This window comes from Jaculus jaculus, chromosome 4 (assembly GCF_020740685.1).
Source record: "Jaculus jaculus isolate mJacJac1 chromosome 4, mJacJac1.mat.Y.cur, whole genome shotgun sequence".
Taxonomy (NCBI): Eukaryota; Metazoa; Chordata; class Mammalia; order Rodentia; family Dipodidae; genus Jaculus; species Jaculus jaculus.
Window position 1 is genome coordinate 80889327 of NC_059105.1, and position 20743 is coordinate 80910069.

The 20743-nt window shown below is 44.1% G+C and overlaps 1 long non-coding RNA gene across 1 annotated transcript in view; it reads left to right on the top strand.

Moving 5' to 3' along the window:
• Positions 1–313: 313 nt before the first annotated feature.
• Positions 314–20743, top strand: part of LOC123460160 — a 58108-nt gene continuing 37678 nt past the window's right edge. The window contains exon 1 of the long non-coding RNA XR_006636822.1: positions 314–463. This is a non-coding gene — a long non-coding RNA (uncharacterized LOC123460160). The remainder of the gene's footprint in view (positions 464–20743) is intronic.

Below are 20743 nucleotides of genomic sequence, written 5' to 3' on the forward strand. Positions count from 1 at the left end.
GATTATGCAAGCTGGTCATATGGAGGGAGGGGTTGCAGAGGTTGGCAATCCCTTCCTCACCACAGGTCCCTAGAGTTGTCCTATCCCTTGAGTTTGAGTTTTACAGCTGAGCAGACGTTCTTTGTGTCTGAAGGGAGTGTATGCATGTGACCAACAGAATTAAAGCAGTCACTCCCTGAGGAAGATAAGCGCGGGCCTGCTTGCTTTCTGGCCCAGCTCCCTAAGTAGGGGTCATTAGGAAATGGGTGGGAGTGTGTTTTGATTGTCACAGTGGTTTGTGGGGAGGATGCACCAGGCATTTATCGAGCAAAGGGCTGGGATGCCAAACATCCTAGCATTCCCAGCATTGTTCTGCATGAGCCCAGCACAGCCCCACCCCCCGGAGACACACTCTTGGAGGCGGGAGCAGGGTTACCGCTTCCTCCGTCAAGCTTTGAAAAGACAACGGCAAGCCAAAATGAAGGTACGTGCTGATTATGTCACTCATACCTATTTACCTCGTCCTTGACATCGGGGCTGAAATTCCTCTGCGGACGTGGTGCTCTTGTGCTGAGGATGAAGTAGATCAGTGACCAGAGCAAGTGGTACAGGCGGCTGCCGAAGCCCCGAGTTCTAACAGCCCAGGTGGGGCTTATGCTTGAGGTGATGACTGAACTCCAGAGTCGTCCCTGGCTTTGAGAACGCCTGCCTTGGTCCTGGCGTGGGAGGCTGAAACCCACCTGGGTCCTAGTCCCCAAAGCCCTGCAGCTTGCTTGCCACCTACCTCACATAACCAGAGGGACTTGCCAGTGGGATTAAGATCTTCGGATGATTATTTGATCATCTCGATTCAGTGTGTTCACAAAGGCCCTTATAAAAGAGAGTCCAGAACAGGAGATTTAATGTCAGAAAATGGAGAGACGGGTTTTAAAGATACAGGGATGCACATTGCTTCTAGAAGGTAGTCCGCTTCCAAAGCCTTTAGAAAGGAAAACAGATCTGTGAACACCTCGATTTTAGCTTGTGAGGCCCATTTGTGGACCTCTGGTCTCCAGAAGTTTAAGATAGTGGATCTCATGTGTGCGTGCACATGCACGTGCTTTTGGCTACTAAGTCTGTGGTAACTGGTTATAGTAGCAATAAGGAAGTCGGTAGACAGCATACCTGGTTTAGTGTTGGAGCCTTCCTGCTCAGCACATGCTACATGGTGTCAATGTATGCCTGCAGGACCAGGATTCGTGGCTTTCTCATGACATACCATCCCCCTCTCTGCACAGCCCATTAAGCCTGAGTCACTTACACCAACTGCTGGTTTTCTAAGGGCTTCCCCACCTTACATACTCCTGGACTTGATCTAAGGCAGCCTCCATCTTGTAGACGGCCTCATGAGCAAAGCAAAGTGAAAATTATTAAAACGAGTGACCCTCCTTCACTCTAGAGCGTTGGTAAAGTAGTAACTCTTATCACCATCTTCAATAGCACCTGAGGCATTTACCTCAACCAGTACTGCCTTTCCGCCTTTCCTCATACTCTGCATAAATATTTAGCTGTCAAGTGCAACACAGAATAAAGCCAGGCCTTTCAGTTTATTTGAAAGGAAAGCTTCGTACCAGATACTTAGATCATTAAGAAGAAAGGGCAGCCGAGTAGGCTGTAAAACTAAAGATTAACTAGGAGTCAACATGGGTGCTCTCAGAGCCTGGTTTTCCTCCCCTCACTAAAGAAAATGTTAACTCAGAAAATGTCACTCAGAATTTGATACCTTGAGCCCTGAGTCTGGCTCTCTGGAAAGGTCTGTTTTCTCTCAGGAATACTTAGTTTGGCACAGGGAAAATGAAAACAAGCTTTAAAAAATCATTCCTGGGTTCATTTTCTCAGGAGATTAAAGAGGAAAAGACATTTATGTTGAAAAAAAAAAAAAAAGCTGTCTCTGCAATCTCACTGCATGTCAGGCAAAAAACTCAATATAGGCAGCCCAGTGGCCCCTTCCTACCTCCAACTGCCCAGAAACAAAACCTCCCAAGATTGCTGACTTTCCTTGTCAGCTGAAGGACTGGGAGGGAGACATTTCATAGGTTGTGTGTTGGACAGGAAACAGAGTGGTGCAGAGGTAACACTGTACATGTGGGTTCCAGTTTTGCTGCAGTGAGACACATGGGAGGAAAATAGCTAATGTGTGTTGTTTATGCACACTTTACAGGCTCCTACTTTAAGAACCCTAAACTCATAGCTCAATGCAACCTTACCTATAGGGCTACATGGGACGACCGTCCAGCTGTGTGGTGTGTGCCCATCAGCGAATTGCGTGCATGAAGTGCCTGCCCAGTGTCTGAAGACCCTCTGGCTTCATTCAAGACTTTGGCGCCTGATTGGCCCCATCCTATGTGTGACCCACTGTATTCTTGTCCTTGGTGACTTGTGCAACAACCTTGTGCCCTTCTCCTTGTTTTGGCTTTTGTAAAATATTTCAGCTTTATTTATTTGCACACGAGTGTATGAGTGGTTTGAAAACAAATGCCAGACACAGACACATGTGACACTTTTTGCATCTGGCTTTACGTGGGTGCTGCGGAACTGAACCTGCAGGAGCTGGCTTTGCAAACATGCACCTTTAATCACTGAATCATCGCCTTAGCCTTGCTTTAAGGTTTTATAGAGGGAGAGGAAGAAGGTCTTACCTTTTAAGGGTTTGGGTATGCTTTATCTGCCAATTAAGAGGCAGAAAGTATTTTATTTATTTTAAATATTTTTATTTATTTATCTAAGGCAGAGAGAGGAAGGGAGGGAGGAGGAGAGAGAGAGGGAGAGAGAGAGAGGAAGAGGCAGATAGAGAATGGGTGTGCCAGGGCCTCAGCCAGTCACTGGAAGTGAACTCCAGATGCATGCACCACCATCTGACTTACATGGGTCCCGGGGAATGGAACCTAGGTCCTTAGGCTTCATGGGCAAGTGCCTTAACCACTAAGCATCTCTCCAGTCCCAGGAAAGGATTTTGAAAGAATAAGGTTTATTTTAGAGTAAGAGGAAAAGAAAAGGGAAAGAAAGCAAAGCAAGCTCCTCACGGGGAAGGGGGTGTTGGGGTGTGAGTTGGGGGGGCACTTCCAGAGCTGGAAAACCCGACAATTTCCATGGGAACTGAACCTTTATTGACAGGGGCAAGTCTGCCTGGCTGGAGTATGTGATTGGTCGGCTTGAGTGAAAGTGAGAGGCACTGACTGGTTTATGGTGATACAATGCTGCAAGGCTCTCAGGAAGTTTGTCAAGCTTTCACACCAAAGCTACCTGGTGGGAAAATTCCTCCAGTCCAGGGAAAAGGAGAAATCACTGCCCCCCTTCACCATCTTGTATGACCAAGGCCCCCTTCCCTGATCTGCTGTCTCTTACCATGTTTCTGAGGGAGCAGAAGAATACACCTTAATTTTGGGGTGCCCTTTATTGCACATACCCCATGTGAGTTTAGTTTGTTCTCTGAGTAGCTGAAATGCACACACACACACACACACACACACACACACACACACACACGTTTATATGTTGAGACAAGGGCTCATGTGTCTCAGGCTGATCACAAACTTGCTATGTTGCTCTCCTGTCTCTTAACTCCCAAGTACTGGGATTATTGGCGTGGGCCACCGCATCCAGTTCTTTCACACCGGTCCTCATTGACCCGGTCCTCCCCACAAGCCAGGCAAAAGCTAGCACGGGTTCAGTCGTGCTGCAATCTCAATAGGCCTCGGAATCACCTGCGGTGCCTGTTCTCACTGCTTGGCCGGTCGCCCTGGGGTCACAGTAAGGAGATTGAGGAGAAAGCTAGCTTCTTTTAGGCAGTTTCAGCTAGGGACAGGGGCCCAAAGAGACCCAGTCTTTGGCAGGAATGGCAATCAGGTCTGATATAGTTTTAGCCATAAGAGCTGCAGCGCCCCCTGCTGCCTCCACAGGGCAGCACACTACCTAGGTGGGCTGGCCTTTGGGGGTCAACCCTTTGAATCTGCAAACCAATCAGGTCTTCCCCTTACATACCAGAGCTGGACAAAAGAATACATTTTATGGGTGTAATTCTCTTGACTACCCGCTTCTCACCTGCATCGCCTGGTCTGTTTTGGAACTCTCTCCTCTTCTTTAATCATCACCGCTTGCTCTTAACTATCTTCCATGGGAGACTCAAGATGGATGCTGTGGCTTCCACACGAATGTGCGTTTCTCCTAAATCTCTCTACATAGATCCTATTATCTTCCACCTGCTTGTGGCTCTGTTCCAGCCTCTTCCTAGGCGCGCATTTCTCTTAAATGAACCTCGTGAACTATGCTGTGGCTTCCCCACCAGTGTGTTTCCTGTCTTCCATGTGCTTATGACTCTGTCCAGCCACTTCCTAGACCCCAGGTTCCCTTAAATAAATCCTACAGTTTTTCCCCAAGTTAACTCAATAATTCATAATTTATCCTTCTTGAGTTCATTTTTATCAATTCTTTTTTTAAAAAGGATAAGGACCCCAAATTGGGGTTCATAAGTCTGGGAGACCCCTCCTGAAACCCCGAATCCCGCATCAACAGGCTGCCACAGCCCACATATCCCCGCAGACTTCCCCGAGGTCTTCTGTGACATCTAGCAGCGCCAGCCACAGGGCCACTGAGGCCCTCACCATGGCGGCTTACTGGACTGTCCTTTCAGCTCACGCCCATCTTCTCTGAGACCCCTGGAATCCTCTAGACCTCTCAAGAGCCAGAGAAACCTGTGAGAGGAGAGGCTGGTCCAGGCCATCTTTCTGCTGAGACTGTCCCATTAAAGTTGGTACTTAATGCAGATGCTGGCAAGGTCATAAACGAGGCTGGCCATGAACCCCACTTCCAGCCACTCTCCTTTAGTACCCTTTCGTCTTCTCAGATTGCCCCTTCCAATCCATTGCTCAAACTCTTCTTATTTGGCAGAATATCTTTCCTTACAGGATCTGAGAGAGCTGGCTACTATTTAAGAAATTTTTAGAATTCAAACGACTCTTTATCTCTCAAGAACCTCTCTTGCTGTTGAAAGCTTGCATTTCAAAACGACTGCTTTCTGCTTTGTTCTCTTTAAAAGGCTTATTTCATGCATCACATCCAATCGATGTATATATGTATATATATATTTTTTCTTGTTCTAAACCATGTAACACCTCCCTCAAACAAGGTTCAGTGAGTTAAAAGATGGCTGGCCATAAAAATTGGAGGCATAGTGCAACATGGTGACACACACCTATAATCCAAGCACCCCGAGGTTGAGGTCACAAGTGTGAGGCCAGCCTGGGCTCATAGGGAGACCCTGTCAAAAAAGAAGTTATAAATTTCTCTTGAGTTATACAGTAGTTTTAGGAGAAAAGAATTAATATGTGTATTCCCTTCTACCTCCCTTACTTGTCACCCCAGCCGTGGTTGCCAGATTTGATATGGGCAGTGTGTGAAAGACTATGTTACTGGCTGCTAGTTATTTTACTGGGGAAATTTTATTTAAAAAGCTATTTGTGTGTCATTGAAGCTTGGTGACACTGGGATGTCGCAATGATCCACATTGGATAATCCACTCCCCAGCTTGCTGGCGCCCCCTGCTGACAATTTTATGCATTGCTGCCTTGTTCAGACCTGAGGGAACCCAGGAACACTTGACGTTCAGTTCCAAAGGCTGTCTTTTGTTTTTCCACGTACAAGCTATTCCTGACTTTGTTCCTTGAACTCTCTACCCCCTGTGACACTCATTTCCTAGATTTTCACCAGATGATAATTCTTGCCTCAATTTCAGAGGATAGGATAGGACTCCTCCTTGTGGTTAAAGCAATCACTTCAGTCACACTGTTTTAAAACTTTATTGTTTATTTATGAGAGAGACAGAGAGAAAGAGGCAGAGACCGAGGGAATGAACATGGCCATGCTAGGGCCTACTGCCTCTGCAAATAAACTCCAGACATGTGCCACCTTGTGCATCTGGTATTACATGGGTCCTGGGGACTCAAACCCAAGCCATCAGGCTTTGCAAACAAATGCTTAACTGTTGATCAATCTCTTCAGATCTTAAAAGTTTTAAAAAAATATAATTACAGAAATGATATGTTTCAAGCTATTTAACAAACTCCTCTACAAACCCAAACTGAAACCACTGCTTGAAAGCCAATACACCAGCCCCATTACATTACTGTTAAATATTTCATAGACATCTTCTTGACCTATTGTTACGCAGATACACCCCCAAACACACACACACACACACACACACACACACACACACACACACACACACACCTGTATTGTGTTTTCCTAAAACTGGGATTGCATGTTGCTATACTATTTATCATTTTCTACTGAACAGTGCTTTAAAATGCTTTTGAACATAGTGAATTCCAGGTCAGCCTGGGATGGAGCAAGACCCTACCTCAAACAACAACAACAACAACAAAAGAGCTTTTTGTGTTAATATTTATGGATCAATTCTCTTTTACTGGCTTACAAGTATTCCATGATTAAGTATTCTATTTATTAAAAATCAAAAAATTCTAATTTATTTACTGGACTGGGGAGATGATTCAGAAGTTAAAGGCACTTGCTTATAAAGCCTGTTGGCCAGAGGTCAATTCCCTAGTACCCACATCAAGTGAGACATACAGGATGGTGCATGTGTCTTAAGTTTGTTTGCAGTAGCAGGAAACCTTGGTGTACCATTATCTCTGTCTCTCTCTCAAATATATTAATAAAAATTTTAAACAATGTTTATTTATGTGTGTATATATATGTATGTAATGTATGTGTATGTATGTGTGTGTCTATATATACACATATATATATACATATATATGTATGTATGTGTGTGTGTGTATGTATATATATATATATATATATATATATATATATATATATATATATATATGTGGGGGCATTCACTATTACATGCAGGTGGAGGTCAGAAGAGCTGTTTGGGTTTCACCATCTTTGAGAGGCAGCATCTCTTGATGTTGCAAGTGAGTCTGGCCCATGAATGGCTTTACATGGTGCTGGGGAATTGAACCTGGGCCACAAGGCTTTGCAAGCAAGTGTCTTTAACTACTAAGCCATTTCTCTAGTGCCAAGTGTGCTGATTTTTTTTTTTTTTTTGCGGGGGGAGGGGTGTGGAGACAGAGTCTTGCTCTAGCCCAAACTCACTGGTAACTTACTTTGTAGACTAGGCTGGCCTTAAACTCATAGCAATCCTCCTACCTTAGCTTCCCATGTGCTAAGATTAAAGGTGTGATTCACCATGCTGGGCTTAATAAAACTTTTTAAAATTGCTGTGCTGAGTAAAAATAAGTATACAGTATGAAAAATTCTCCCTTTATAGTCCTATGCCCATCTTTGAAGGATCCATCCTTGTTTTGCTTTTGAAATGTAGTCTCACCATGTAGTCCAGGCTGGCCTGGAACTAGTGGTCCTTTGGCCGTTGCCTCCCGAGTGCTGGGATATGCAGGCAGGCACCACCACACTCAGTTTCCACTCCAGAATTTGAAATCATTTTCAAATCCATAGCTTGCTGATAAAAATAAAAAGTTATTTTAACATTTCTCTACCATAAGCAATACTGCCTTGAACACTTGTCCACATGTTTCCTTGTCTTTGAATAATCTTGTACATTTTTTCTTTCCATATGAACATTCTGTAAGGTTTTCTTTGTCTCATGGTTAACTGTCAACTTGACTGGATTCAGAATCACCATGGAAGCACATCTTTCAGCGTGTCTATGAGGGTGATTCCTCAAAAGGGTCCTGTATATCCAAGCCAGAAGGAACCTTCCAGAAGTCAAAGCTGATCAAATTCCTTCCTGCAGCCGCTTCTCAGAGGAAGCTAAGTTCCCCGGCAGGCCACGCAGGGCTGTCCCCTCCATCACCACGTCTTCCACTGTTTCCTTACTGGAACTCTCTCCCCACGGAGCGGCCTGGTGTTTCCTCGCTCCTGCTGGGGGGTGGGAGATGGCGCATCACCTTCCCTTCAGTGCTGCTCTCCTTTTCTTTTCTGCTCAGGTGGCTGCTCTGTTTGCCTTGGCTCCTTTTCTTCAATGAAGAACAGTGAGCCCCTGCCTTTGTACTCTTGTAATATTTTGCTCCTGCTTGGGTAACCATAGCAATCCACCTTGAGAGATGTATTTGTGAACACCCAGAGATTAGGACCAGTGTCCATCCATTTTTGTTTTGCTTTTCATGGTAGGGTCTCACTCTGGCCCAGGCTGACCTGGAATTCACTATGGAGTCTCAGGGTGGCCTCGAAGTCACGGCGATCCTCCTACCTCTGCCTCCCCAGTGCTGGGGTTAAAGGTGTGCGCCACCACACCTGGCCTCATTCACTTTTTAAAACTCAGCAGTTTGCACAAGGCCTAATGAATACCTATGGAATTGAGTGTGATTGCACGGCAGGCAGCAAAATATTTTGTTTTCATTTGGTTATAATGATCTCAGCATTTAGAAAGCTTTCTTTAGTAATCTAATCTCCTGTGGCAGCACTGGGCCAGAGTCATGTACAACAAAGCGCAGGGACTCACCACACGTGCTGTCTAAAGGGGCAGGAAGAACTAATGGCAATGTAAGTCCATCCAGCTTCTCAGTCTACTTTCAAGAAAAATATTTGAAGTTTTAGGTTCCCTTTATGTTAAAAATCAGTTGGAATATTTTAAAACCTTTCTAGACCTTTGGATTTGACCTTTGACAACCCTAGACGTTGACTTTTCTAGTCATGTGTGAAGTGCAGTTTATTTAATCCATTGCCAATTCTCAGGGTCACTGTCCTTTCTGTGTAAACAGAGAGGAGCAGCTAGTGTGAGCATCTCTTCCTGGGCGGTGATGGCATCCAACAGTGATGGCAGAGTGACAGGAGCCACAGAATGCAGTCCTGGGTGGCAAAGCCTCTTACGGAATGGCATGGTCAGCAGGTGCCATTGCTCTAAGAAAAGGAAGGGTGATATATTCATATGTGCACAGGTAATCCCTGGAGAGAAACATCAGCAAGGAATACATACAGTTATCTGTAGCATGTGAGGAAGTCCAGAGGGATGGGGATAAGTGACGCTTCTCACTCAGTCTCTTCCTTTTTATAGTATTTGGATTTTGAGTCATGAAAATATATTATCAGCTAAAGTGACAATGAGAAAATGAAGTTATCGGAGGTGTGTGGTAATTTGAGTGTATGTCTCCTCAAAATTCAGATTTTATTTTTTGTACTTTTTATGAGAGAGAGAGAGAGAACTGGTATGTCAGGGTCGCTAGCCATTCCACTTGAACTGCAGACACATGTGGCACTTTGTGCGCATATTCAACCTTGCACACTTGCATCACTTTGTGTGTCTGGCTTATGTGGGACCTGGAGAGTCAAACATGGGTCCTTGGGCTTCACAGGCAATGCCTTAACCCCTGAGCCATCTCTCCAGCCCTCAGGTGTTTTTTAAATATTTTATTTTACTTTTATTCATTTGACAGAGAAAGAGGGAGGGAAGGAGGGAGAAAGAGAGAGAGAATGGGTGTGCCAGGGCCTCTGGCCACTGCAAACAAACTCCAGACATGTGTGCCCCCTTGTGCATCTGGCTAACATGGGTTCTGGGGAATCAAATCTGGGTTCTTTGGCTTGGCAGGCAAGTGCCTTAACCGCTAAGCCATCCTCCAGCCAAGCCCTCTCTGCTTGGAAATATGGAAGCAGCTTCTTCCCCCATCTATGGAACTTTCCCTTGAAATAAATCTTAGGCTCCCGTAAGCTGTGTCTGGCTTGGATGTTCATCCCAGCAGTGTGAAGCTGACTACAACAAGGTGTAAGCCAGTAATACTCCTAATGTGCTGTCTACTGTTTGAGAAGTTACTGTATTCTTACTTTCTGGCCTGGAGAATCTGTATTTTAAAATATTAAGTAATTGAGAGAGTGAAAGGAAGAGACAGAGAGCACTCTAGGGCTTCCTACCACTGCAAAGAAACTCCATTCGGCTTTATGTGGGTACTGGGGAATTGTACCGAGGCTGTCGGGCTTTATAGGCAAGCACCTTTGACTGCTGAGCCATCTGTGCAGCCTGAGAAGCTGTTTTTCCACACTTGATTTTTAAATGATTTCAATTTTTTTGTTTGCGTGAATATGTATGTGTGCTCACATGTGTGTGGGTGCATGAGTGTGTGTGAAGTGCAGGTGCATGTGGAAGCCAGAGGTTAATTTCAGGTGTCTTCTTTGCCTGTTCTCCACCTTACTTATTGAGTTGAGCCCAGAGCTGTCTGAGTCAGCCAGTTTCGCTAGCCAGGTTGGCGGGAGGAGCTGCAGGCTGACATACCCACCTGTTGGGGGTTCAAACTCCCATCCTCACACTTATGTGGCAAGCATTTTATCAAATGAGCCACTTCCCTAGCCCTAAATTTCAATTATTTATAGTGCTAAACAAGGGCTGGAGAGTTAAGGCGCTTGCCTGAAAAGCCTAATGACCCGGGTTAGATTCCCTAGGACCCATGTAAAGCCAGCTGCACAAAGTAGTGCATGCACCTGGAGTTCATTTGCAGTGGCTAGAGTCCCTGACACACCCTTTCTCTCTGTCTGTCTCTCTTCTCTTTGTCTCTGCATGCAAATAAATAAATTAAAATATCTTTAAACAACTATACAAGTAAAAGTAGCACAAAGGCCCAAATGTTTTCTTTCCCTCATGAATGCACTTCTTGGTAACATTTTACCTCTTTCAAGATCACCTATCTCTCTCTCTCTTTCTTTTTATAACCAATTTCATGTCAGCGCCATCTGAGATCTTGTCATCCTAGCTCCAAAAATTTTAGTATATATTTTTTTAAAGAATAGAACCATTGTACAGCTATCAACTTCAGAATTTATAGTGATACAATGTAAATACAATATTTCCTGGACATAAGACCTTCTTAATTTGCACACTGTACAAAATGGCCATTGTACAATCTACCATCATCACTGAGGAGATCAACTAAGTGCGCTGTGTGGAGCTTATTAAACACTTTTATGTCGCCCATTAGTCAGTTTCCAGTAGATTTGTTTCTCTTTCCTGTGGCACACACTGAGCTATTCATCTCCCAAAGCCAGCAGCTCCCCGCAAGTTCTACATGAGGAAGTCAGTTGTACAGATTTCTATTATAGTTCTGCAGTGGAGTTTGGAGAAGATTCTTCAATTACACCTTGTCTAAAAGTAATTTAAAAACATAAATAGCACCTTGTTGCAATCCACTTGTTTGCTTCCATCAGCAGCTGTGCTAAATACAGTTGGGTCTGGACCAGCTGCTTGCTTTGCCTCTAGCTGAAAGAGAAAGGTAGCGCCAGTAGCCATGGCAAAGACTCTGAGCCTCACCGCTGCCTTGCCTGCTTTGAGACAGTGCTGTGCAATTCCACATCTAGTATTTATAAAAAGTATGTCAAAGCAGGCATGGTGGTGCACACCTTGAATCCCAGCACTTGCAAGGCAGAGATAGGAGGTTCACCCTGAGTTTGAGGCCAGCCTGGGACTACAGAGTGAGTTACAGGTCGGCCTGGGCTAGAGTGAGTACTTGCCTTGAAAACAAAACAAAAAAGTATTTCAGGGGGCCTGGGGAGATGGCTCAGCACTTAAAGGTACTTGCAAAGTCTGCCTGCCTGGGTTCAATTCCCCAGTCACTCACATAAAGCCAGGCAAGCATTGGATTGCAGTAACCAGAGACCCTGGCATATCCACATATTCTAGGCAAGCATTCAACCACTAAACCACACACACCTCCACAGCTCCTCCCTTTAAAATAACTTTTTTTTTTTTTTACACACTCATTCTGTAGTCTCAGGCTGGCCTCAGACTCACAGAGATGCTCCTGCCTCTGCCTCCCAAGTGCTAGGATAAAGGTGTGCACAACCATGTCTGGCTGCAATAACTTTTTTTTGTTGTTTTTTTGAGGTAGGGTCTCACTGTAGCTCAGGCTGACCTGGAATTCACTTTGTAGTCTCAGGGTGGCCTCGAACTCGTGGTGATCCTCCTACCTCTGCCTCCTGAATGCTGGGGTTCAAGACGTGCACCACCATGCCAGGCTGAAATAACTTTTGATATATCTTGCTAAATTATCTTCCAGAAAGCTCTGGTTAACAGTTGGTGAAAGAGTGGATGAATACCATACTTAGAATGTACCATACCAATCATATGAGTATTGCAATTCGTGGTAATACTGCGTGGGAGCATGGGGTCCATTGTTAAGAGTCATGTGACCTTGAGAGGAGGCTTGTTGTGAAAAGTCTTAGCTGTGCCATTTGGGTTTGCACACTGGCTCTGCCACAAATATTATTTAGTAAGATGTCATCACCATATGCATTTTCTCATTCTACCACTGGGGATGACAATTATACCCTTCTCATGACTGCCTTGGAAATGCGTGATGCTGTATGTGATGTGCTCAAGTTATTCTTGTGAAGTATGACGCCTTCTAGCTGGGGCCCAGGCCTTAGGAATACCTTTGCAGCTGCCTATTTAGCCTAAGGCTAGAGGCAGAGCCTGGCTGCAGTGCCCAGGGTATCAGCCCTGGAGATTTGCCTTCAGTTTGGGTGGTGAGGAAGCTGGGATATATAAAATCAGTGCCAAGCCTTACTATCTTCCGTGTGTATTTAGTGAACACATGACTCATGTTTCAAAAGCCATTGTCTCTGTAGCTTTGTTTTATAATGGCTTTACTGAGAAAATTGATATCTGATGTAATTTCAGCTATTTAAGAGCATGATCCAATGATTTTTAGTGTTTTCTCAGAGCTGTACAACCAGAAGTCTCATCAATTTGAGAACATGTTCGTCATCCTCAAAGATGCCCTAAACTATTTAGTTTTAAAAATGACACCATTAGCTTCTGCCATGCTCTCCAGGCGACCACCACTTCACTGACCAGCTCTGTAGATGTGCCTCTCCAGGACTTAAAAAAAATGTAGTTATTAGCAAGGAGAGAGAGAGAGAGAATAAATATGGGTGCATCAGGGTCTCCAGCCACTGCAAACAAACTCCAAATGCACGTACGATTTTGTGCATCTGGCTTTATGTGGGTACTAGGGAATTGAACTTGGGTGCCTCAACCACTGAGCCATCTCTCCAATTCTTTTATGGGACTTCTCATATGAATGCAACAATATATGGTCCTTTGTTTCTGGCTTCCTGCACTTGACAGAATGTTCTCAACACTCATCCACATTATGGTAGGTATCAGTACACTCATTTGTTTGTGTTTTTGGTGCTGGGACTCCAACCCAGGGCCATAGGCACACTAAGCACACTCTATCACTGGGCTATGCCCCAAGCACTTTCATTTGCTTTCATTGTCAAGGAATATTCTAGGCACAGACACTGTAGCTTATTTACACACTCATCACTTGCTAGGTACAGGAAAGGTTTCCAATTTGGGATGATTATGAAGAATGCTTCTATGAACTTTTGTGTAACAGTTTTTGTATGAACACAAGTTTTCACTTTCTGAGTGGAATTCTTGTTCACTTACTAGCTTTAACATATTATACATAATATTACTGTGAATATCTTGACCACAAAAGAGTAGTAGAAAGATTTCTGGTCACAAGAAAAGAATATAAATAAAAACCCAGGGCATGGGTGGTGGGTCTTAACTTCTGTGAACAAGCCTTTCATGTTTGTAAAATGGGCTGCTGGAAGAATTAGATAGATGGACAGTCTCTGGCATATAGGAAATTCTCAATAAATGATAGCTATTATTTTACACTTTCTCAACCTTGAAGTTAAACTCCTTGTAGGCCTCGCCTTATGCTCTAGCCATACCATCAATATTAGCAGATTTCCTGCTATTGGTGCCTAGTAACTTGTGTGCAGTTCTGTCAGTCCTGGAGTAAGCCTTCTAGTAACTGCCAGATGGAACCTTCCAGAGGAATCCGAACAGGGCTGCTGCCTAAAGCCGGTTATTCTCTTTCATTGTTGTAGCCTTGTTAGTTTCTTCCCTAGACCTCCTCTGCTGGAACTTAGGTTCATGTGTACAAAATGGTGGCCCGTGCGCCAAATCGAATACGTGGGCATGTAGACTTGAGTTATTTCTCTAGTGCTGGGGGAATAGTTCAGCAGCTGCAGACACTGGTTTGCAGAGCCTGCTAGCCCAGGTTTGCTTCCCCAGTGTATTCATAAAACAGGATACAAAATGGTCCATGCATCTGGAGTTTGTTTGCAGTGTCAAGATACTACGGTTGGCATACACACACATACACGCACATAAATAGATGAAAAACAAATAAGTAGAATTGCTTGGTCCACACAGTACACAGTTATAAAAAATAACAAAAGACAAAAAGTTAGAGCTGGGTAGGAGAGATTGCCTAGTGGTTAATGCACTTGCCTGTGAAGCCCAAGTACCCAGGTTCAATTCCTCAGTACCCATGTAAACCCGATGCCCAAGGTGATGCATGTATCTAGAGTTTGTTCGCAGTAGCGACAATCCCTGGCGTGCTCATTCTCTCTCTCTATCTGCCATTTCTTGCCCCCTCGCCAATAAATAAAATATTTTTTAAAGTTAGATCTGAGGCCATAACTCAGTGATACAACACTTACAATGCTTGCCTAGCATGCATGAGGTCTCATGTTCAATCATGATCACTGCAAAATGAAGCTGATGGCCAGGTGTCACATGCTTGTAATCCCAGCATTTGGGAGGCAGAGGATGGAGAACTGTGAGTTCAAGTCCAGCCTGGACTACATAGTGAGTTTCAGTTTAACTGGAGGTCTCGTTAACTTCCAGTAAGTGAGACCCTGTTTCAATATTCTTCCTACCAAAAAAATGTTGAGCCAATATATTAAAATCAGGAGGTTTCACTGAAATTCTCTATATTTCAGATTGCTTTTGCACAGACTCTGACGATGTGGCAATACTGAGCCTTCTTCATTCTGGTACAGTAAAACAGACTGATTTCTGCCATCCTCATTCTTTCTGTGATGTGTTTGTTTGGGTTATGGGCACAATGGAGCATAGCAAAGATAAATAAATAAATGTGTCTGTAAGCATATATGTATTTTTATTTTTATTATTTTTATGTTTTAAAAGTTTATTTGTTTATTTATTTATTTGAGAATGACAGACAGAGAGAGAAAGAGGCAGATAGAGAAAGAGAGAGAGAATGGGTGTGCCAGGGCCTCCAGCCATTGCAAATGAACTCCAGATACGTGCGCCCCCTTGTGCATCTGACTAACGTGGGTCCTGGGGAATTGAGCCTCGAACCGGCGTCCTTAGGCTTCACAGGCAAGCGCTCAACCGCTAAGCCATATCTCCAGCCCTTATTTTTATTTTAGAGAGAGTGAAAGAGACAAAAAGAGAGAATTGTCACGCCAGGGCTTCAGCCGCTGCTATCGAATGCCAGATGCTTGCGCCACCTAGTGGGCATATGTGACCTTGCGCTTGCCTCACCTTTGCTTCTGCCTTATGAGGCGAGTTGAACATGGGTCCTTAGGCTTCACAGGCAAGGGCCTTATCTGCTAAACCATCTCTCCAACCTTCATGTATATTTTTCAACAAATTCCTATGTGGCCACAGCACCACCCTCCTCTCCATCTCCCACTTCCATTGTCCTTTTCCTCTGCTAAACATTATATCGATCTATCTATCCATCCATCCATCCATCCATCCATCCATCCATCCATCTATCTCATTGCACATCAGCCCCAGATAACTTATTTACTTGCTTTTATCTTGTCTAGAATTCTGTTATTGTGGGAAATCTACAGACGACTCCCAGTGCATGCTTATAAAGATAGGGCTGTCTAGCACTTGATGGCTACTTTTTTGGGGAGGGAGGGAGGGAGGTATTGCAGCCAGCTTTATGTGCCACTAGACAGGACACTTCAACTTGCTCCTGATTGTCTGCTATTGGAAACAGGTATTTGCTCACACTTAAAAGCCTGGAACAACTAAACAGCCCGTCTGCCAGATCCAGGAGTGCTTTCCTGCTTCAAGGTTCAGCTCAAGAAGAGCCACTTGACCCAGGATGCCGGCTGTCTGATTGCTATTTCTTGGTCTACCCATATCCAAGATAACTGCTCAGTCTTCTTTGCACTTGACTACATGTAGCTCTCTTCACATGCCTCCTTGTTTTGCCCATTTTAATCTTCTAACAATACCCTCTCTTCCTGGACCTCAGCTGGCAGAAGGAAGCATTTTGTTCTCATGTGACCCTTTTCTGCCCTCATTCTCCCATTCTGTTTCATGTGTTCTTTGATTTCTCTCTATCTGCCCCAGGGTCTTCACCTTTGTTTTATTTGTCTGTGCATGTGTTCCCTGAAATGTTTCTGCAGCGATATCTGTTTTATTCTTGAAAGCCTCTGGCTATTTCTTTGGAAAGCTCTTCAAAGATCTTTCATTATTCTGAAATCTTTAAAGAGGAGCAGGACTTCTGTCCTCTATTTCTTTGCCTGATTTCCTATGCTTTCTGAAATTAGTTTCAGTCCTTGCTATTATATGAATAGAAATGACACAACCATTCACTTTATATTTTATGACCTCTGGCATTTTTGCTCATGATCCTCTTGATCCTGGTGTATTCAAGTGGCTATATTTATAAATGCCTAAGTAACCTTCACTCTCAAATGCTTTCCCTTTTTGTTATTTATTTATTTATTTATTGAGAAAAGTCTTGGCTATGTAGCCTAGGCTGGCCTTGCTTGCCACCCTCCTGCCTTAGCCTTCAGGATGCTGGGATTACAAGTGGGCACCACACCACACCTGAATTGTTTTGCTGGTGTTCCTTACATTGGAATAACTAATGAACCATCTGTTTTGCAGGTACATGTGTGTGTATGTTTGCATGTGTGTGGGCACGTGTGCTGGTGCACATGTACATGTATGGTCATCCTTGTTGAGCTTAGAGGTTGACATGAAGTGTCTCCCTCTATCACTTTTCACCTTATGCATTAAGACAGGGTGTCTCACTGAACCTAGAGCTCACCCCATTCAGCTACTCTAGTGAGCCAATGAACACTAGATATCCACTATCTCTGCCTCCCAGTTGGTGGAATGACAGGTGGGCTGCCATAGTCAGCATTTACATGAGTTCTCACCATCTGAACTCAGGTCCTCATATTTGCATGGCAAGTGCTTTGCCAACCAAGCCATCTTCCCAAGCCCACTGATGGATCCTCTTCAAAGAAAAATTTCTCCTGGCTCCACTATAATTGATCCAAATTATTTTGTTTATAATAAGTAGCTGTTTTAACATAGATATGATTCTGGCTGATGCAGGTTTCTTGACTTTAGAGAGCTTCTGATGATGCAGGTCTCATTTTTCTTTTCACGAAAAGACTTGTGGAATTTGTTCATGAGGAAGATCTGCATGTTAAGTCTTCTCTCTTCTTTATCCATCAGTTTTTGATCATTACAGTGGTGGCATTGTTCACCCTGGTGGGACTGAAAATATCAGTGCAAACTTGTACCTGAGGTTCCGTGGCATGCTGGATCCTAAGGTGGCATGCTTCTGTCTAGTAATTAATTTGGAAAGTCCTTGTAAAAGATATTCAGAGCTGTCATTGCACCTTCCAGTGTGATGATGAACCTTTGTGCAGAGGCCACCCATTACTGTTCATTCCTGTCCCAGTCCCTTCCTATCTCGTGCCCTTTGCTGGACACCAGGAAGGCATCCTAGGCAAAACTCCCCTTTATTTTTCATTGTCCTTTTGAGGCCCAGTGTCAGTGCATTGGATCTGTTCTTCCAACTCCCTTCACTTTCATCACATTGCAAACTCTCACATTGTGTCTTTTAAACAAAATTCTGGGGCTGGGGAGATGGATCAGAGGATAATGTGCTTGCCTCTCAAGCCCAGATATCCAAGTTTAGATCCCCAGACTCATTGGAAGAGTCAGAAGCGGTGACAGGCTTCTGTAATCCCAGTACTTGATGAGAGAAAAGAGGTGGAGAAGGGAGAATTCGCTGAAGCTTGAGGACGGGCTAGCCTACAGCGAGCAGTGAACAAAGGCAACAACGAGAACAAGAGACCCTGCTTCAAACAAGGTGGAAGGTGAGAAGTGACTCTCAAAAGCTGTCATCTGACCTCCACACACACTGTGGCACGTGTGCATCTACAGTCACGTGAACACACACACACATAAAAAAAAAAAAAACTTTTCTGAAAGTTTGGTTATTCTCAAACCAGTAGTTTCTTTCTTCCAATTCAGTCAGATTTCTTTTCTTAAAAGATATTTTATTTGGACTAGAGAGATGGCTTAGCAGTTAAGGTGCTTGCCTGCAAAGCCTAAGTACCATGTTTGATTCTCAAGATCCCACATTAGTCAGACGCACAAAGGTGAGGCAAGCACAAGGTCATACATGCCCAGTAGGTGGCATAAGTGTCTGGAGTTTGATGGCGGTGGCTGAGGCCCTGGAGTGCCAATTCTCTATCTCTCCTCTCTCTGTCTCTTTCTCTTTGCATATATGTGTGTGTGTGTGTGTGTATACACACATATACATATGTACATGTATATATGTGTGCGTATGTGCGTATGTGTATGTATGTATGTATATAGATTTTATTTACTTGAGAGAGACACAGAGGGAGACACACACACACATACACAGAGAGAGAGAGAGAAAAAGAGAGAGAATGTATGCACCAGGACCTCTTGCTACTACAAACAAACTCCAGATGTGTGCACCACTTTGAGCATTTGGCTTTACACTGGCACTGGAGAATCAAACCCAGGCTGTAAGGTTTTGCAAGCAAGCATCTTTAACCACGAAGCCATCTCCCCAGGCCCAGTTGTGTTTCTTAAGTCAGAATTACATCCAGCGCGTCTCTGCTCAGGGATTTCTAAGCCTCCTTGACCCACAAGAACAAGGAAGCAGGGGCACCCTGGGGTTCATCAGAAGACATCTGGGACATGCTCCTCCACTTAAGCTCATGGAATGAATCTCTTACCCTTGTAGGGGCTCACTTTACTGCCTGTAAACTTGGATGGTAGCTAACATTGTCCAGGATTCTTGTGAACTGTTCCTAAAATTTAATCTAGGAAGCCACACTGAAGGCCCACCCATGTTGTGTTTAGTTGAAGTGCTGCATGCTCAATTTCTAAATGTGTTTTTCTTTCAGGCCTTCAATAATTTCTATATATTTGCTTCTTTTTCCTTTAGCTTCTCATTTTTTTAAAACAGCTCAGATTGTCACTTCACTTTTTCTAATTCATCCATTTATCCTAATATCAACATCTGCACAGTGGATGTTAGACTTGTTGGGGCTGGGGAGGCCAGTTTGGGGGTAGAGTGACTCCCTGAAGATATGGTTTTCCTGGAGTACAGTCAACCAGAGAAATAGTGAAATGGCTGATTAAGCTGAAGAGAAGGGTAGGAAAAGAGCCAAGGCAAGGAAGAAGGAGGGACAGGCATTGTGGAATGAGCAGTGAATGCTCAGGAAGAAATGAATGAATTGGTTGGAAATTAGAGAAGTAAGACAATGGACCCTCTAGAAATTCCAGGCCATCTTGTGGAGGCGCTGAGCATCCACTGGGGCTGGGACCGGGATTTGGGCTGATCTTCTCTGTGCAGAAGCGGGTGGTGACTCTAATTGACACCTAGACATCGATTTCAGAGCATACCATGTGCCAAGTGCAAGCCTTGGGGTTGGATTCCTTCTGAAGAAATCTTTTCACACAGAAAGAGTCTTGCAAGTATTTATTGAATAAATAATTTTATCTGCTATTAATTCATTTATCTTTTTTGTTTGTTTGTTTTGGTTTTTCAAGTTAGGGTCTCACTCTAGCCCAGGCCAACCTGACCTGGAATTCACTATGTAGTCTCAGAGTGGCCTCAAACTCAGAGCAATCCTCCTGCCTCTCTCTGCCTCCTGAGTGCTAGGATTAAAGGTGTTTGCCACCACATCTGACTTTTTTCCAAAATATTTTATCTTTTTATTGGAGAGCGAGAAAGAGAGGGAGGGAGAGAGAGAGACAGGCAGATAGAGAGACTGGATGTGCCAGGGCCTCCAGCTACTGAAAACAAAGTCCAGACACATGTGCTAAATTGTGCATCTGGCTTACCTGAATCCTGGGGAATCAAATCTGGTTCCTTAGGTTTTGCAGGCAAGTAAGTGCCTTAACCACTAAGTCATCTCTTCAGCCCTAATCACATTTTTTGTTTTATTGACTGCACATGACCCTCAGTGATTTTTTTTTTTTTTCGAGGTAGGGCCTTACTCTGGCTCAGGCTGACCTGAAATTCAATATGTAGTCTCAGGGTGGCCTCGAACTCTCGGCTATCCTCCTACCTCTGCCTCCCGAGTGCTGGGATTAAAGGCATGTGCCACCACGCCTCAGTGATTTCTTGAGACGAATTTACAGCTCTCCCCAAAACATGTCTGTACCCTTTCTTGCTATTGATTTATTGGCATACCCTTGTCCCTTTTTTAAAGAGATCCTGGTGGCAGGGCCAGTATCTACTCATCTTTGTACCTCAGTATCTCCGTATTGAGCTGAAATGAGCTGAGGCAAGGTATCTTCCAGAGGATCCCCAGCCCATAGCAACTATTGCCCATTGTCTTGACTCTTTCAGGAATTGAGATTTGACATTAAAACCCTGAGTGCAGTAACAGCGCATCGAGGCAGCATTTTACTCCTGGGTGGGAGGAAGGCAGCTCCTTCAGGCTCTTTGCCTACACGGCTATATCACGATAGAATTCAGGCTTTCTGCATGCACGGCTCTGTCAGGACAGAATTCTCTCATGGGTCTGCTTCTTGTTTTCTGATAATTCCAATTTCCTTTCAGATCTGAAGATCACACCAGGGGACTTGCTTCCTGTGATTTGGTGATAC